This window comes from Nomascus leucogenys, chromosome 9, assembly GCF_006542625.1.
Source record: "Nomascus leucogenys isolate Asia chromosome 9, Asia_NLE_v1, whole genome shotgun sequence".
NCBI classification, from domain to species: domain Eukaryota; kingdom Metazoa; phylum Chordata; class Mammalia; order Primates; family Hylobatidae; genus Nomascus; species Nomascus leucogenys.
In genome coordinates, this window is record NC_044389.1 from 107,810,649 (window position 1) to 107,827,691 (window position 17,043).

At 42.7% G+C, this 17,043-nt stretch overlaps 1 non-coding gene across 1 annotated transcript; it reads left to right on the forward strand.

Annotated features, from left to right (window-relative positions):
• Positions 1–207: 207 nt before the first annotated feature.
• On the forward strand, positions 208–314 carry LOC115836787. Its single transcript, XR_004031805.1, has one exon. It is a non-coding gene; the product is annotated as a U6 spliceosomal RNA (small nuclear RNA).
• Positions 315–17,043: the final 16,729 nt, after the last annotated feature.

The window sequence follows — 17,043 nt, forward strand, 5'->3', positions numbered from 1 at the left end:
GCCTTTCCCTGTAAAACAATGACTCTCAATAGGAAAGGACTTCCTAACTCTAAAAATTACACAACTAAGTCAAAATGTAATAAACTGTGATGCACACTAATAGCTTTCTTTTTTTATTAAGTTACATATAATTAAAGATATCCATTTAAATGGCATTTTGATTTGTATCTGTGTAATCTCAGCCACAATTAATATATAAATGATGGGGTGCTCCCTCCAGCAGCGCATATGCTGAAATAGTAGAGATACAGGGAAGGTTAGCGTGACTACCGTGCAAGGATGACTTGCAAATTCGTGATGCCTTCCGTATTTTTAGTAACTCAGAAACAGAAAGTCAGACACTGCATGTTCTCACTAAACAATAGGTACACATGGACAAACAGAGTGAAAAATAGACATTGGAGACTCCAAAAGGTGGGAAGATGGGAGGGGCGTGAGGGATGAGAAATAACCTATTGGGTATAATTTACACCGTTCAGGTGATGGTTACACTAAAAGCACAGACTTCACCACTATGCAATCTATCCGTGTAACTAAAATGCATTTGTACCCCCTAAATCCATAAAAATAAAAATAAAGGTGTAGATGATGGCGCATTTCCACCATCGCAAGCTCCTTTCACCCTGTCGCTAGGGATGCCCATTCCCAGCCCCCGGCAGCCCTTGCTCACTTTCTGTTTCTTTAGATTCGATGTGCGTTTTCTAGAGTTTCACAGACATGAGCTGGAATGCGTGGGATGGACTCTTTTGTGTCGGGATTCTTTCTAATGCATCTGAGTTTCATCCCAATTCCTGTGTGTGGCGTACTGTTCCTTTTATTACCGATTAGTAACCTATTGGGTGCGTTTGCCATTATTTGTTTATCTAGGATAGAATGCTTTGGCAAACCTTTGGATCGTTGAATTTTTAAAAAAATTTCTCGAGTCTTTTGACGACTAGCTCTTCCCCCTACCAGGCAAACTCTCTGATGGTCAATTATCAGAAAGGAGCAGGTAACTGACAGTGGAGTCTGCTTCTTCTGGGTAACCCAGCTTGGTTGCTTAGCAACAAACAGAAGAAGTGTATTAGTTTAGTGGATTCTGAACAAAAAGGTAATCATCTTTCATCCCCAGATAGATAGGAGATGATGTTATTCCGAGTGAAGTGGGGGAAAAATAAAAACCATAAAAGACAACACATCTTGTAAATAACCACGATGATACCTTCTGTAGTCACACCAAGTGTGCTGTTGAAGACCCAGAAATCCCCGTTTAGACAGAATACCACGGTGTTAGGTGCCGCTGTGCAAAATAGTTTAAAATTGCAAATAACTGATACCAGACATTAACAACTCATGACAGAGATGAAGAGAAACAGGTTAACCTTCATTAGCATGAATTCTGCAAAGGATCCATCTGAGATGAGGAGGAAACCTTGTCCCCTCTCCATGTCCCTTCGGAATGGAAGGCAAGAACTCCGGTAGATGTTATTCTTCCTTTCGCTGAATTGAGTAATTGTTTTCCGTAGTAAATGTGATTGACTTGTGTTTGTTCACTGGATTCCTTAATCTCAAAAAGAATGGCATCCATTTTGCAGGCAATGATGCTGACGGAAGTTTTTGTTTTTTTTGTTTGTTTGTTTGTTAAACTTCCTCGGGAGTTTTGCCAACTTGAGACGGCTACTTCCTTCTCATTATTGGCACCTCCCTCCCAGCACCCAACAATATCATCTAGCAGAAATAGCTCTGCTAAGAATCGCTGATTTAATGAGTAGACTATCCTTCAGCCATTGAATGCAAAGTGTTTCATAATCAATCAGAGATCGGGTTCACTTAGGTTTACAGGGTTGAAAGGGAGACAAAAACCCTTCACCATCGCTTCTCAGCTAGTCCTGGAGCCGTTCTCCACTTCCCTCCTGATGACAGGTTTCTGGGTTTAAATCATGCCCCCGGGGAATGGATGTGAAGCTGTGGTCCTGCAGTTTGCTGTCAGTGCCTGGGTATCTGGTAAAAGACAGCTTTGCAGTTTCATTTATTGGAGGGGCAAAGTTGACTGCCAAATAATTGGGTTGAGACTCCCCCGACTCCCCCCTACTTTTCTTGGGATTGTAAGGATCACTTCTCCCCATAAACATATTAAATTGCAGCCTTCCAGAGGAAAGAGATAGAGGAACACATCTTTCAGAGCTGCTATTTTTTTTTTATTTATTTTCAGACTAATTAAAAATGTTCTGGTCTTTTCTGGTTTTGAATTGTAAAAGACGTGCACTCGTCCTCTGCATTGTGTGAGTGTGAGAGCACACCGAGACAGAGGAACAGGAAGGCAGAGTCTGCAAAACAGCTTGCAACACCAAAACACATCCTGGGGCCCCACACAATTAGTGAAAATCTTGCTGCTACGCAATGCTGGCGAATGCAGCTGCCACCGTAGAGCCGAGGTGTAAAAACTTTGAGCTGCTAAGTGCTTGCAGCATTGTGCTCTCTGCTCGCGACATTTTGTGGCCGTGGTTTCTGCTCAGGGGAGATTCATCAGTTCAAAGAATAGACTCGATGGAGAAGTACGGCTTTGCACATAAACAGACTGTCGTTCACAACCACCGCGTTGACGGCAGTTTCCTGAAATTAATTCTCGTTTGAGTTAAAAGACTTAAAGCTCCCAAAGAATGTGTCCATGTTTATATATTTTAAAATATAAAAAAGAAAAGCCAAATCACTTACTACTTAATTTCTAACTCAGTGTTTCTGAGGGATGGAAAAAAAACAACTAAAAGTTTTGGACCAGAGAATTTTTTTTTATTTTTTAATTATTTTATTTTATTTTTTTAAATTCAGATTTGGGGTCAGCGGTGGCGCTGAGGTTTTGGTTGGATTCCATCTCATCCCTTCTTTCTCTGAGTTTTGTTTTCTTTTTTCCTCTCTGCTATAAGTTTCTGGTGAAATGGCAGGAAACTAACAGTGATAAGAAAAAGTAAGAAACAGATCTGTGTAGCAGTAATGATGGAAACTAAAAAGTAATTGCACCCCTGAGACATACGCCAATTACAACACAGAGAAATACGATGCCATGACATCTGTCGGGCCTGTTGATTACCAAATCGAGGTGGCAAATATTTGTTGAGCATCTCCTATGCGTAATGCATCCTAGATGCCTATTCATGGACCTCAAGACATTTCTAGTAGAGATAACTTATTCTGAACAGCAATTCTCAAAAAACTTCAAGGATCCTCCAAGAAGAGTTATTTGAGTCAGAGGGTATCATGAATGAGATGCGTGGGGAGTGGCTCAGGTCAGGGTCTGGGGATGACATGGGGCAGGAGAGCCATCCTTTTCAGAGTGGTCACTAGAAAGGTTTCATAATGGTTGTGAGGATTTGCTGCCACACTAGGAGGAGACTAGATGGGCCCATGGCTCTGCCATCATGGAGTGTCTGGTCTGGGATATGGATGAACTGTAGACATTGTTCATGATGGTTATGAAGACAGAGGTTGGTGGTTGAGGAAAGAGCATGGAGGTAAAACAAATGGTTGCTAGTAGAGAATGATATGGGAACGGAGCAGGCTATATGCAGGGGAGTGTTGGGACCTCACCCCACCTGTTCAGAGGGGAGTTGAGCAGTGAGTGGGTAAGGGGCCGATGAAGCCTGGTCAGGGTGTCCTTGTACACAGGGGCTGGGCTCTGACCAGGTGGAGTGAAAGCCAATAACCATCATGTACTCAGAGTGTCAGCCTCAGCCGAGCCCACCTAAGGTGCTCAGACATTTCCAAAGCATTTTCTGTGGGCCTCACCGGACCGGCTTCAAGTCTCCACAACCCTGACCACACTGGGGCAGAGATATCTTCCAGTGCAATCTGAGCCTGAGACAGAAAGTGGCTTCTTGAGTGCACAGATGGTTAAGGTCGGAGCCAGGACTCTCCAGCCCAGATATTTTAACTCTCCCACCACCCTGGCCAGCAGCCCCCACAGTCTCAGAACTTCTCACCATCCACAGATATGCAAAAGCACCTTCCAAAACCAACCCCGGGGCAGATCTGACTCTGGATTTGGTGAAACAACCTTGGGATGTTGGGAAGGTCAGGGTTTCTCCACCTCGGCACTATTGGCACTTGGGGCTGGATGATTGTCTGTTGCAGGGGGCTTTTCTGCTACCCACTAGATGCCAGGGGCACACCCCTTCCCCCGAGCTGTGACAACCCAAATTATTTCCAGACATTGCCAACAATCTCCCAAGGAGGCAAAATCACCCACGGTTGGAAACCGCTGCTGTGGTGTGTCTGTAAACATGGTGGTGTTGGTCCCCACTCTGTGTGACAGGTATTCCCAAGGCCAGGATGAAGCTGCTGAGGCCAGGGTGAGCTAAGGGGGGTGTGTGAAGAAGAAGCCTGAGTCTGGTGTCACACAGGACTGAGGAAGTCCAAAGAACAGGCTTTTTGTCCTGGTCCTGATGGCCATGGAAAAAAAATCACTTGATCTGTCTCACCATGCTGTTCCTCATGTCTACTGCATTGAGATCACTTCTGTTTTATTGATTGTTTGTAGATATGGGGTCTTGCTCTGTTGCCTAGGCTGGTCTCAAACTTCTAGCCTCGAATGATCCTCCCTCCTCAGCCTCCTAAAGTGCTGGGATTACAGGTGTGAGCCACAGAGCCTGCCTGAATTGAGATCAGTATTTTTTTGTTTGTTCGTTTGTTTGAGATGGAGTTTTGCTCTTGTTGTCCAAGCTGGAGTGCGATGGTGCGATCTCGCTCACTGCAACCTCCACCTCCCAGATTCAAGGAATTCTCCTGCTTCAGCCTCCAGAGTAGCTGGGATTACAGGTACATGCCACCACGCCCGGCTAAGTTTTTGTATTTTTAGTAGAAATGGGGTTTCACCATGTTAGCCAGGATGGTTTCAATCTCCTGACCTCAGGTGATCCTGCCGCCTCAGCCTCCCAAAGTGCTGGGATTACAGGCGTGAGCCACCGCACCCAGCCAAGATCAGTTTTAATTCTCACATTCTACTGCAAAGGTAAAATGGCCTTGGGCTGCAGTTCTCTGTCTCGAAGCACCAGTCAGGAGAAAAGGCAGTCAAGTCCCTGGGACTCTCATCACCAGTTGGCTGGAGACCCAGGGTATGAGCCCAGAAGGAAGGATTAACAGTAGAGGCTGGAAAGTGAGCCAGTGAGTGGGGTTCTGTTTGTCAGAGCTTCCTGCCCTCTCTCCTCTTCTTCCTCTTCATCCCCTTTCCTTCCCTTGCCCTCTTCTTTCATTCATTAAGTGGTGAGACAACCAGCCAGCATTGCCGAGAGAAACAGGGAGACTGTGACAATCCACAGGGTGCGGTGTCATGTTTGTATTCCATGTAGTCAATATGATTCAAAGATCCAAAAGTTTTACCCAGCATGTTGGACAGGCACACACGCATATACCTATATGCATGCACACGCATATATTTCCAGTAATTATCCACAGGAAGTAGTGAGTCCACAATGCCAAGAATTTCTCCTTTGCAGTGGCTATTTGTGATGGGAAGCAATGTGCATTCCACCGCATTCTAGCATCAGATTATGGGAGGGGAATGTCATCATCGAAGGCGTATCCTCTTTCTTATAAAGATTTCATTCAAATAGAAAGAGTTCTCTTTCTTATAAAGATTTCATTCAAATAGAAAGAGTTCTGCATCTGATAGTAAAAACAAACAAACAAAAAACAGAGGACAATTTCTTTGCCAAAGAAAATGGCCCCCGATGAAGGCATAGGGGCCTATTTCAAATAAGGATCAGGAAAAATTCAACAAGGGAAATGATGCTTTAAGTATGTTAACTTGCAAAAGGAAGAACCCTGTTTCCTCTTTTCTAAGAGGAAGACGACTACTTTTGCTTTGATCAGAGTGCCGCCTGAGTGGCCAGAACTGACAAGGTTGGCAGAGGCGATGAGCTGAGAATTAAGGGCAGCATCTGGGCCTGTGGGAGGTGCCATACGTGGACTCACATCCACTGAACCTTGATCTCCTTTGCACACCTCCACGTAATTTATAAATCAGCAGTATTCACTCTGCCAAGAGGAAGTCTACAAAAAAGAGATGTGCTTGGCGCTCCTGGAAATGCTTTTACTTTGGGGAAAAAGCAGAGTGTACACTTTGAATGGAAATAAGCAGGCTGAAGCCACAGAGGCCATTTATATGCAGCACTGCGATGCAGACAGGAGAGCGGAGCCCTCCTTAAAGGCGCAGATCACTGAGAAGGCTCATCTCTCTCCATGCTTAAGAGGCCTGACTAGGCTTGGGTCTTGTTTGATAACCACAGCATAACATTTAAACATACTTATAAAAATTCTTCCATAAAATCAATTCATAAGAACTTCTAACTCTGAAGCAAAGTGTTAAAATAGGTACTGGGTTACCCGCAAGGATTGCTGTCAGAATAAAATGAAAGGACCTAAAATGTTAGCATACCAGTTGAAGCCATTCTTACTAAGACATGCATTGTATGCTTGAATAGATAGAATTCAGAGCTAAATTCTAAACTTTGGCCATCTGAACACTGCCCATCAGGATCAGCCACAAGACCCCCCCCTCAATTCCAAAGCTGGTCCTCACCACCTAGTTCATGTTGGATTTTGATCCTTCTCAGTGTCTTCACTTATTCTTGTTATTTCCAACATCATGTTTTCCAAATCCCAACTTCTTACCTCACTGGCTGTGTGACCACAGGAAGTTACTAGACCTCTCTGAGCTTTTGTTTCCTCGTCTGTAGAATGGGATAGCAGTACCTCCTTCAGTTACAGAACACCCCACATCAGCTGGTTTGCAACATGCCCTTGATTTCCCCTGGTTTCTCTCTCGCCTTTTACTCCCATCCCCCCGCCGTCCCATCCTGGGTCCCTGCTACATCTCATGTCTGAACAACTCCTGCAACCCACGGGGCATCATTTTACTCCTCCCTCTAGCTCCTCTCTCTAGCCACAAGACAAAAAAAAAAAAAAAAAAAAGATAATAAGACTAATCATGTGAATTAGAGGCTCTATGCAGTGTTCCATAGCTCCCAATTCAGACTCTCCACGGGTGTTTCTGAATAGGAACCCCACAATTCACCAGATGACAACACGTCACATCCAAATGACCCCTCTTCTTGCTTCACCACGCCAACGAATGGGGTCATGTGAATTCGGAGAGCTAGAGTAGATTTTCTCTCATCACTGCCTCTCTGCAGTTTTATCCACAGGAAAAAGAGAAACAGTTGGGTCTTGGCTGTGTGAATTAATATCTCTTGTCTTATTTTTTTCCCTCGTACTTTTTTTTGTTTTCTTTCTTTTTCTTTATCGTTGTTTTGTTTGTTTGTTTGTTTTTGTTTTTTAGACAGAGTCTCACTCTGTCACCCAGGCTGGAGTGCAGTGGCGTGATCTTGGCTCACTGCAACCTTTATCTCCTGGGTTCAAGCAAATCTCATGCCTCAGTCTCCTGAGTAGCTGAGATTACAGGCATGAGCCCCTATGCCCGGCTAATTTTTGTATTTTACTAAAAATAGTCAAGAGAGGGGGTTTTGTCATGTGGGCCAGGCTGGTCTCGAACTCCTGACCTCAGGTAATCCACCCAACTTGGCCTCCCAAAGTGTTGGGATTACAGGTGTGAGCCACTGTGCCTGGCCCTTGGCACTTTTTAATGACTTAAATAATATAGGCAAGTCTAAGGCAGGATGGAAATAGTTTTAAAATGAATTTTATTCTGAGATAAAATGTCTGTTTTATTTTTCTATAGCAAGAATGGTTTCATAATTGGTAACTTTCAGTGTTGCTGAAATTTAAAGGTGGCTTGGTGATGGATTTGTCTTTATTTTAGTATATGTTGCTTTCTGTCTCTATTTTATGTCTTTTAAGTATTTGATTTCTAAGTGCTATGGTATTTCATTTCCTTTTTAATGTGTCTTCTTAAAAATGAAAGTATATGATTATATAATCTTAGGCAGATGAACTACTTTCTAGTTATGATATCAAAGGACTAAAGTACAACAGAAAATATCTCAACACATGACTATACAAATATATTTTTAATGTCTATCAAATATTTCATATATAAAATTCAGAGGCACATAACTAGATAGGGGAAGATAAATTTCAAGTGTGTAGGAATCAAGTTTAATATCCTGCCAGGCGGTAGGGGCACACACCTGCAGTCCCAGCTACTCAGGAGGCTGAGATGGAAGGAATCCTTGAGCCCAGGAGCTTGAATCTGACCAGGACAACATAGTGAGACATTGTTTTTGAAAAAAAAAAAACAAACCAAAAGCAAAACCAAAGAGACAGAGGGAGAGAGAGAGAGAGACAGACACACACACACACAGAGAGAGAGAGAGAGAGAGAGACACACACACACACACAGAGAGAGAGAGCACTCACAAATCAAAAAGACATAAATGAGCATCTAAATAGAAGAAAATGAGTAAAAGACATGAATAAACATTTCATATTGGAAGAAAATGAACTGAACAATAAATAGAGGAAAGTACGTGCAATTCCAGGAATTGAAGAAATCTAAATTAATGTGAGGAGACAACATTTTTAACCACTTTAATTGGCAGAATTGTTTCTTTTTTCAGTAGTCAACCTAATATTGGTGAGGATGCAGAAAACAGAAATGTTCAGACATCTCGCTACCAGGAATGAAATGCACAAATGATATTAATTTTTTTGACCCATAGTTTCTCATCTGATGCAATCCCATTTGATTGCATATTTGACCTTAAGGAAATATTTGCAAACGTTTAGTTGGAATGATAGTTATTATAGTGTTCCTTATTAAATAGAGTAGTTAAGAAATAGAAACATCTTAATATCTAACCAAAAAGGAATTGATTACATGAATTATGGTATATTTATACACTAGAAAACCAGGCAGCTATTAAAATAACTATGATTTTCTTAGTCAGTGCTCTTCAGGTGAAATCAACTTGAATGAGTAAAGTAAAAACGCAAATTACTGAAAAGTCAAAACAAGCAAACTCGTGAAGATGAGTTCAGCCAGGCCACGTGGGGAGTGGAGCAGGTGTTAGGGCTGCCCACTGTCTCATCCATGGACACCTGTGGCATCTCGTCCCTGCCTCTCTCAACAGGTCTACTCTAATTTTCTGCTTCTCTTTTTAGATCATCTCACTTGGCCTACTCATGCTGTCTCCACTCCCTCATAAATTCCCTTTGCATGGCGCACATCCTTTCGATTTTAGCAGTGCCTGCCTAGATGCTGTTCAACTGCGCAGCACACAGGCCTTCATCATGGTCTAACAGACTCAGCCTTACAGGCCTGTCTCAGTCAGTTCTGGCTGCTATAACAAAATATCGTAAACTGAAAGCTTATAAACAGAGGAAATTTATCTCCGACAGTTCTGGAGGCTGGGAAGTCCAAGATCAAGGTGCCAGCAAACTCAGTGTCTAGTGAGGGCCCACTTCCTGGTTAACAGGCAGCCACCTTCTTGCCGTTTCCTCACACGGTGAAAAGGGTGGGGAATCTCTTTGGGACCTCTCTTATAAGGGCCCCAATCCCATTCATGGGGGCTTCACCCTCATGACCTAATCACCTCCCAAAAGCCTCACCTCCTAATACCATCCCACTGAGGGAATAGGTTTCAACTTACGAATTTAGGGAAACACAAACAGACTCTAGCAACAGACCAATTCCAAATTACTGGGAGAGAGATTCTGATTGGCCCAATTTGAGTCTAATCCAGACCTGGTCCAATCACGGGTGTGGGGAAGGTATTTGGTGGGCATAAGTGAAGAGATGTTCTGAATTGGGATCACATGGTGCATAGGGTCAACTCTCAGTTAAATTCAGGGGAAAGGATAGAGTCTAGAAATGGATTTGGCATGTCTATCACACAGAAGAATATTGAACATCAGAAAAAAATACACTCTACTAAATGACAAAAAAAGTTTGCACTAAATATAGTGTGATTCTGATTTTTTAAAAAATATGTATATATACGCATATATATGCAGAGAATAAATTACTGGGAGAATTCCTTGTCATGCACTTACGAAAGGTTTTTCTTTTCTTTTTTGAGACAGAGTCTCGCTCTGTGGCCCAGGCTGGAGTGCAGTGGCACGATCTCAGCTCACTGCAAACTCTGCCTCCCAGATTCAAGGGATTCTCCTGCCTCAGCCTCCCAAGTAGCTGGGATTACCAGCACATGCCGCCATGCCTGGCTAATTTATTGTATTTTTAGTAGAGATAGGGTTTCACCGTGTTGGCCAGGCTGATCTTGAACTCCCAACCTCAGGTGATCTGCCTGCCTTGGCCTCCTAAAGTGCTGGGATTACAGATGTGAGCCACCACACATTTTAAATTAAAAAAAAAAAAAGAGCATAGAATTCTAAATTAGCCATTATTGAAAGATAATTATTCATAATAATGGGACACGATTTATAGCGGGACAGACAACATTATTACAGTGGGTAATATTACGGGTACCTTAAGGCAAGGAGTGCTTTTGCCTTAAAATTCATTGTGTTTCTATTTGGTGGATGTGGGCAGTGAGAGTTTAAGAATACGTTTAATCTATGGGAAAGCTATCAATACTGATGTGAGTTTTTAAAACGTTTATATGCCTATTAAAGATAGTAAGCCAAAAAGCACTGAGAAAATGTGTGATTTTAGAAGAAACGGAGAACTTGGGAAAATGCTGCAGCAGCTGGGACATGACCCTTAGTCTTAGGAACTAGCTGTGCTATCTGAGAAAAAGCTTTCCCTTTTAGCTCCTTCCCTGTCTGTTTGCTCTTGAGCCTATGAGTGTCTGTGCTGCCCTGAACATCTGCTTCGTAAGAGCCCCTTGCATTTCTTCCAACACACATTTCAAGTAAGAATGGCCTTGCATGATGAGAAATGAAATTCTCATAATTTTACCTCAAAATGAAATTTTACCTCGAAATGAAATTTCAAGAGATGCCAAAAGCTCCCACTTCCACTCCATTTGTTCTAGAAAAGAAATATCCATTACAGATTTATTTCTCAGAGTGAGTCATGTCCGGAAGCCGGTATTTAAAACGCAGACATCCCTGTGCAAGAAGACATGCAACCATAAACACTTGAGTGTGAACGCTTTGGTCAGGGTGCGCTCTGCAGTCCCCTTGCTCGAGGGAAGGAGGGAGACTGGTGGCCTTTAAAAGGAAAGGATGCGAGGGCTGAATGGTTGCTAGGCCGCCCCTGGGAAGAAACAGCTGGGATCAGCAGGAAGGCACCAGACGCTTGGCAGGAAACGACTGGCGAGGGATGGGGGAGCAAAGGCTTAGCGGCAGAATAGCGGAAGTGTTGATTCAGTGCAGGGCTGGTCCTGGCTGTCCCCAAGAGGTGACCCCTATCTTTCCATGGACTCTCTGCAGTTTCTGACTACCTCACTTCATGTAAATCCTGAGCATTTGGTGACGGAGAGCACTGTCCTCACCGTGGGGTGGACCGGGATAGGGGGGCAACCCATGGGCTCCTTGGCTGCCTCCGTGATCTCCCTGGCCCAGGGCCAGTTGTTCCTGCCAAGAGTCATAAATCAGCAGCTGTAACCTGTTGCAATGAAGGTAGAATCCACAGCTGATTTTCCCGTAGCCCCCAGCTGGGCTTTTGGTTAATTAGGCTCAGAGGAGCCCGTGAATGATTGCGTTTGCCGAAACGCGTCACCAGAACATGCTCTTCTGATTTGGCTGCATCTGAGATTTTATGTTGGAATATTTTGCCGCCTAGCTTAAGCCAAGAATATTTAAAATATTCTTCTTTAACTTGCATCTGCAATGAACGCGTGGTAATATTCCTACAACCAAGTCCGGTAAGAGATGTTCCACTTTCAATCTAGGTCCAGGTCTTTCAGTCTAGTCCAGGATGGGTAGATTAGGGAGGCAGGGTAGAATACAGGGACAGCAGCAGAGGTGGGGACAACAGAGAAACCACAGAAGAAAGGCCATCATCTAAAGGAGGTGACTGCCTGAGGTCAGGAGTTCGAGACCAGCCTGGCCAACATGACGAAACTCCGTCTCTACTAAAAATACAAAAATTAGCCGGGCGTGGTGGCACATGCCTGCAATCCTACCTACTGGGGAGGCTGAGACAGGAGAATCACTTGAACCCAGGAGGCAGATGTTGCAGTGAGCTGAGATCATACCACTGCACTCCAGCCTAGGTGACAGAGCAAGACTCTATCTCAAAAAAATAAATAAAAATAAAAAAGGTGACTGGAGGGTCCCTGTGAGTGAGGCTGGGGCCCGTGAGAGTAGAACTCAGTTCTTGGAGACTGAAGACTCATGGGAGGAACTCAGTAGGCAGAGGGCTCAGTGCACTGCTGGGACTCTCAAACCACATTCTGCTACGGCCATCTGCACCTGGAGGGGAAAGAGAAGTCCATTCGAATAATTAGAGATGTCTTGGGCTTATGGGGACCACTCAGCTGTTGCCTGTCCTAAGAGTATTTAGAAGAACTTGCAATGAAATTTCCAAATAGAAGAGGAGGGGGGCCGTAATTAATTATCCATCCCTTTGGGATATTGGAAAAAATGCCCTTGGGTTATCCATTACCCTCCGTTAATCAAGATGGACTAGAATTCCATGATAATAAATAAGGCCCCAGATCTCATTGGTTTAAAACAGCAAATGGGCTGGGCACGGTGGCTCATGCCTGTAATCCCAGCACTTTGGGAGTCCGAGGTGGGCAGATCACCCGAGGTCAGGAGTTCAAGACCAGCCTGACCAACATGGTGAAACCCCATCTCTTCTAAAAATAAAAATAAAAAAATTAGCTGGGTGTGGTGCCGGATGCCTGTAGTCCCAGCTACTTGGGAGGCTGAGGCAGGAGAATCACCTGAACCCGGGAGGCAGAGTTTGCAGTGAGCCGAGGTCGCGCCATTGCACTCCAGCCTGGGTGACAAGAGTAAAACTCTGTCCCAAAAAAAATAAAAAATTAAAAAATTAAATAAAACAGCAAATGTCTGTTACTCATGCCACATGGCCATGACAGGTTAGCTGGTGTGTGCTCTGGTGGGGCACCAAGGTCCTCCCCATTCCTCCCTCCCCCAAGCCCCTGGCAACTACTAACCTACCTTCTGTCTCTATGGATTTGCCTATTTGGGACATTGCGTATAAATGGAATCATACAATATGTGGCTTTTTGTGCCTGGCTCCTTTCCCTGAGCAGGGTGTTTTCAAGGTTCATTCATGTCATAACATGTCTCAATATTTCATTCCTTTTTGATGGCTGAATAATATTCCATTGTTTGAATATACCACATTTTGTTTATCCATTCATCATTTAATGGTCATTTGAATTATTTCCGCTTTTATATCTATTATGAATAATGCTGCTATGAGCAGCTTTTGTGGCATTCCATACATTTTTGTAAGTTATATTTTCATTGTCATTCATCTCTAAGTATTTTCAAATTTCCCTTGTGATTTTTTTTCTTTGATTCATTGGTTATTAGGAATGTGTTATTTAATTCCATATATTTGTGATTTTCTCAACTCTCTCTGCTATTGATTTTGAATTTAATGTGAAACTTTCCACAGTTGTTGATTTTGCATAAACCTATCAAGAAGTTGACATTGTGGACAATTCAGCGTGACCCCCATATTGACCACTGATAGTCTCTAAGTGCTTTATGAACTTGCAGACTTGTATTTTATTCTTCTTCCTTTTCTCTTTCTTTTTAAGAAACATATGATGCAGATACATGGGTGAGCTTATTAGTTCCTTATCTGTGTTAGAATAATGACCATCCCCAAAAGATGTCCATATCCCAGGGCCTGGAACCTGTGAATCTGTTACCTTATATGACAAAGGGACTTTGCAGATGTGATTGAGTTAAGGAACTTGATATGGGGAGGTTATCTCAGATTATTCAGTAATCACGAGGGTCCTGATAAGAGAATGGCAGGAGAGTCAGGGTGAGAAACGAGATGGAACAACAAATCAGAGGTTGTAGTGATGAGCTCTGAGGATGGAGGAGGGGGCCACCAGCTAACGAATGTAGGTGGCCTTTAGAAGCTGCAAAAGGTAAAGAAACAGCTTCTCCTTTAGAGCCTCAAGAAGGAATGAAGCTCTGCCAACACTTTGATTTTAGCCCCAACCTCTAATCTTCAAAATTGTAAGTAAATAAATGTGTGTTATTTTAAAAGCCACTAAATTTTTGGAAATTTGTTACAGTGACAATAGAAAACAAATACACCAAGGAATGGATGATTTCATTTTGCATTTTTTTATAATTCTGGCAGTTTGGCAAAAGAGAGTAAGGGCTAAACACCTGGCTTATGGAGTATGAATCCAAACTCTGGTGAGAAGCTCTATGAATTGGGCATATTACTTAACTTGCTTGGGTTTCAATGTACGTTTTTGGAAAAATGAATCCATCTCATAAGATTGTTGTAAGGATTAAATGAGTGAATGCAGTAATACTGTTACAACAGTGTCTGGCCCACAGCAAACGCTCAACAAATTTTAGTTGATTTATATAACATGTTGTTGCACATTTTAGCAACTACTAGAGCTAGGAAGTAGAATTGTGTTGAGAATTCTGCATTGCTGTGTCCGGATTGCTGCTGTCGCAGCCATATTAATTGCTTACAAATCAGAGAATGAGCATTCTGAGCAGCACATGGTCCAAGGCTGTAGGTGTCTGCAGCGCTCAGGAAAAGCCCCGATGCTCTCCTGCAGCTGCACCTGCTCCCTTGGGAAGGAGTCTCTTTTTTTGTTCCTCTTTCAGTTTCTGAAGAGAACAGAACATTTGCGCCATCTGGTTTGGGTCGTTATTTAAACCCAGTTTCATTTCTGTTTATAAAGGTATTGAATACTGCAGGCTATGTTTAAAACAGTTTCAGGATCAGCATGACTAGACTGTTCCTGGCTTACCCCGAGAGGTTGCTGTTCCCAGTGACTATCTAGGTTGAAGCACATGTAGGATTTGAAGAGCCTGATTCAGGCTTTGTGAGTGGCTGCGACCACGCTGTATGTGTGTATGTGTGTGTGTACACCGCCTAAGTGTGTTCTTTTCAGCCGCAGCAAGAGTTGTGTTACAAGGATGGCATAGACAGCCCTGCCTATTGCAAGAGTAATGCATCAAGTGTGAAACAGATCTTTAACGCTGTGTGAAGCAGGCTCTTTTTAGGTCAACCAGCCTGTTTCTGGGGAAAAAGAAACTATTGCCTAACCCTTCAGGTCATGGAGACTTATGTTTTTGTATTTTTCTCACAGTCTTACCGTTTCAGCACCTACGTTTAAGTCTTTGATCCCTTTTGTGTTCATTTTTACGGATAGTGAGAAGTAGGGGTTCAAATCCATTTTTTTTTTTTGCATCTAGATATTCAGTTGTCCCAGAATCATTTGTCAAAAAAGCTCTTCTTTCCCCCATTGAATTGTCTTAGCACATTTTTCAAACATTACCCAACCACAAATGTAAGGATTTATTTTTGGGCACTCAGTTCTATTTAACTGATCTAAATCTCTATCCTTATGGAAGTACCACTCTGTCTTGATTATTGTAGCTTTGTAGCAAGTTTTAAAATTGGGAAGTGTGAGTCTTCCCACTTTGTTCTTCTTCTTTCAAAGTTGTTTTTGTTATTTTGGGCCTTTTGCATTTCTATGTGAATTTTGGGATCAGCTTGTCCGTTTTTGCAAAAAGAAAAAAAAGGCAGTTGGGATTTTGATAGAGATTGTGTTGAATCTGTAGTCTGATTTGGGGAATATTGCCATCATCACAGGATTAATTCTTCTGGTCCACGAATGCAGGATTTCTTTCCACTTATTTAGGTCATCTTTAATATATCTGAACACTGTTCTGCAGTTTTTAGTGCACAGTTTTATATTTCTTTTGTTAAATTATCCTAAGTATATTTTATGCTACTGTAAATGATATTGTTTTCTTATTTTAATTTTTAGATGAAAATAAGAAAATGATTGCTCATCATCTCCAGTCATCATCTCAGATAGTGGGATCATGCTTGACTTTCCTTTAAGTTTTCTTTTTAAATCTGCATTCTTCTTTTCCTTTTTCTTTTTCTTTTTTTTGAGATGGAATCTTGCTCCGTCACCCAGGCTGGAGTTCATTGCTAGTATATAGAAATACAGTTGATTTTTGTATATCGATTTTGCACCCTGTAACCTTGCTAGCTTTCTGTGGATTCTTCACGATTTTCTGTACTCAAGTTCATGTCACCTGTGAATAGATGATTTTACTTCCTTTCCAATCTGGATGCCTTTTCTTTCTTTTCCTTGCCTAATTACCCTGGCCAAACCTTCCAGTGCAAGATTCGGTAGAAATTGTGAGAGCAGATATCCTTGTCTGGTTCCTGATGTTAGGGGGAAGCATTTCATCTTTTACCTTTGAGGATGTTAGTTGTGGGTTTTTGCTTGATGCCTTTTAGCTGTATCAGGTTGTGGAAATTCCCTTGTATTCCCGGTCTGTTGAGTGTTTTTATCATGAAAGCGTGTTGGATTTTTTCAAATGCCCTCTTCTGCATCTCTTGAAATGGTCACGTGGTTTTTGTCCTTTATTAATATACAGATAAGTGTATTACCTTGATTAATTTTCATATGCAAACCAGCCTAGCGTTCCTCCTGAGAACTTCCGTGTCTCAAGTACAACTTTCATTTTACAGTGACCCCCCTTGCTGTTGGGGCCACACCACCTTACAACTTGCCCAGCTCAGGATGGCAATTCTGACTGCATGATCACTTGATATGTCTTGACCAGATGCTCGGTTTTGACCAGAGCTCGGTAGCACACCTGGGGTGCTTTGTGAATGATGTGTGGTTCTTTGTGGGAGCTTACATGGCCTTGTTGTAGAACTCTAAGGGTTTTCATAGTGACTCTCCTATAGGGGCTTGTCTGAAAGTCCATATGGTTCCTTTTTCTACTACAGATAACTCTAGGACTGTGAGATCTGCTAGGTATTGGGGTGCAGGCATCGGGGTTGTTTGTGCTGCAACCTGGACTTGCTACAGAATCCATTAACTAACTGCTCACCCCAGTCAGAGCCGTCAGCCTTCCATGTCTCTAGAGAAATAGATTCAAGCAGTATGACAAGCATGGAATATGCTGCTTTCCATAGCCCCGTCAAGCACTGCG